The sequence below is a fragment of the Macrobrachium nipponense genome, chromosome 24 (genome assembly GCF_015104395.2).
Source record: "Macrobrachium nipponense isolate FS-2020 chromosome 24, ASM1510439v2, whole genome shotgun sequence".
In the NCBI taxonomy this organism is placed as follows: Eukaryota; Metazoa; Arthropoda; class Malacostraca; order Decapoda; family Palaemonidae; genus Macrobrachium; species Macrobrachium nipponense.
This window is the reverse complement of record NC_061091.1, coordinates 79,629,434-79,631,933: the sequence shown is the minus strand read 5'-3', so window position 1 is coordinate 79,631,933 and position 2,500 is coordinate 79,629,434.

Here is a 2,500-nt window from a genome sequence, read left to right as displayed (position 1 = left end):
GAGAGAGAGAGAGAGAGAGAGAGAGAGGATAAAATCCAGAAGGAAAGAAGTAAAACTAGAGCCACGGGAAAACGTAAGAGTGGAAGTTTTATTATTTAAAAAAATATATCAGTTTTATCTTAAGGTCATAGAATTTCCTTTTAGATTAGAGAGCATGGCGGTGGGTTGGGTATCATAACAAGTTTAAAATCCTTCATGGATTATTAGCAGTTCTAAATATAAAAAAAAAAAAAACCTATATTAAGATCATATAAATTGCTTCCAGAGAAGAGAACATAAGGCAGTAACGAGGCAAGATTAAAAATTCGTGAATTATTTTTGCAATGCTAAAATAAAACAAAAAATATTCTAATCTTAAGGTCAAAATATTTACTTCCAGATTAGGGAACATAAGAGAGAATCGTAACAAGATTAAAATCCTGCATGAATTTTGAGCAGTGCCAAATTAAAACGAGTGAAAAAATGCACCGAATCTTCTGTATACTGCAGTATCAGCCACGGCCCGGTGGTTGGCCTATCATACAGCGTTGCAAGATGCATGAGCATGGCTAACTTTCACTTTAAATAATATAAAAACTACCTAGGCTAGAGGGCTGCAATTTGGTACGTTTGATGATTGGAGGGTGGGTGATCAACATACCAATCTGCAGCCCTCTACTCACCGTAGGTTTTAAGATCTGAGGGCGGATAGACAAATAACCATCTCAATAGGTCATACAATATGCTTCCGTCACTTTGTAACTTATACTAAACGGCTGTCATCGTCATTATTAGTGAAATAATTGCAAATAATAACATACTTCAGAGGTTTAACACTGTCTCGACCACATCAGGTGGCGAGAGTTGAAAATCCTTCGGAAAAAGGATAGGAAACTGACCTTTGCGTCCACTTAACAAACCCAATTAAACGAATTCACGACCTCATTATCGTGGAAATATTGACGTCGCAAAAGGAAGTCACCAGAGAAAAACATCGGAACATCAGATCACTGTCTCAGCGTGCAAAGTTAACGGTTGTTATGGGCTCATTACAGTGCAATTACGATGACACAATGTAATTTTATTGCATAGAGCGAAAGATAGATATCTAATATATTGTAAGAGACTTTTTTTGCACGACAACGTATGTATTACCTATTACACCATGATATTTTTTATACGTACACAGCATCTTAATAATAGTATTTCGTAAACGCATTACCATATGATTATGATCAGTACCTTCTAATATTATATCTCCAGTTAACTCTTGCTTACTTCTCTCTCTCTCTCTCTCTCTCTCTCTCTCTCTCTCTCTCTCTCTCTCTCTCTCTCTTAGTTGCCACTTACCTAAGTCAGCTAGCAAGTACAGGTACACAATTCACAGCTTATGTCAACACAGGTGTGATGGATTTTGGGGAGGCCTGAGAGAGAGAGAGAGAGAGAGAGAGAGAGAGAGAGAGAGAGAGAGAGAGCTCTAACCGCCACGCACGCACTCACGCACAATCGGTCAATTCGCGAGAGGCGAGATGAATTTCAATCAACAAAGCCTACTCGATTTCAAAGAGAGATATCCTTTATTTATTTATTTTTTTTGTTTTGTTTCGCGGCTTTTTTATTTTTTGTTTCTGTTTCGCGCGTTTATAAGTACGCCGCCGACACTCAAAGTCTGATTGAAACGGGAAAGTTAAAACGAAAAGAGGGAAGCGTAATATTGAATTGTTACTGCACAAATATCAACGCAGCTCAAAAGCGTCTGTGATGAGGGATGGCCGTGGGCGCGTTTGTGATGTGATTCGATCAAAAGGAAAATGTTGTATTATAAGAGCGGTTTTGGTGGACTACTGACTGACTTTCGCCTGAAGGTATTGACATCCCACGTTCGTGACGACGAAATCAGGACAAAGTTGATAGATAGAGGTATTAATTATTATTTATATACCCATCACAGATATAAGACAAAACACGTAATAAAATAATTGTTGATAAAATATATTTGACAGATATCCTAATTATGACAAATGTGAATATTGGAATTCTGATCAACAACAGTAACGAATTATCAGAATTGGAAAGACCCTGTATAGGATTAATTCGTTGAAAACTACCACTATTTTCAAACAAAATGTGTCAAAGAAGGTCCGCTCCTTGCATATTATTATTATTATTATTATTATTATTATTATTATTATTATTATTATTATTATTATTATTATTATTATTATTATTATTCTTAACGAGCGAACTGAGGAGAACTTCCAGCTACGAACATCAGCTGGAAAGAGAAATTCCAGTGGAGCTCACAATAGGGAGGGACTGTAATTAGAAACATCACCCACATGTTGCAGCAGCCAGTTCTCTCTCTCTCTCTCTCTCTCTCTCTCTCTCTCTCTCTCTCTCTCTCTCTCTCTTTTTCTTTTCTTTTTCCAGCCCTTTGATTGGCTTATCAACAACCAGTCAGGAGCGTCGTAAGGACTGGCCTAGACATCATAGATGCACGGTTCATGTGAATCTATTATAA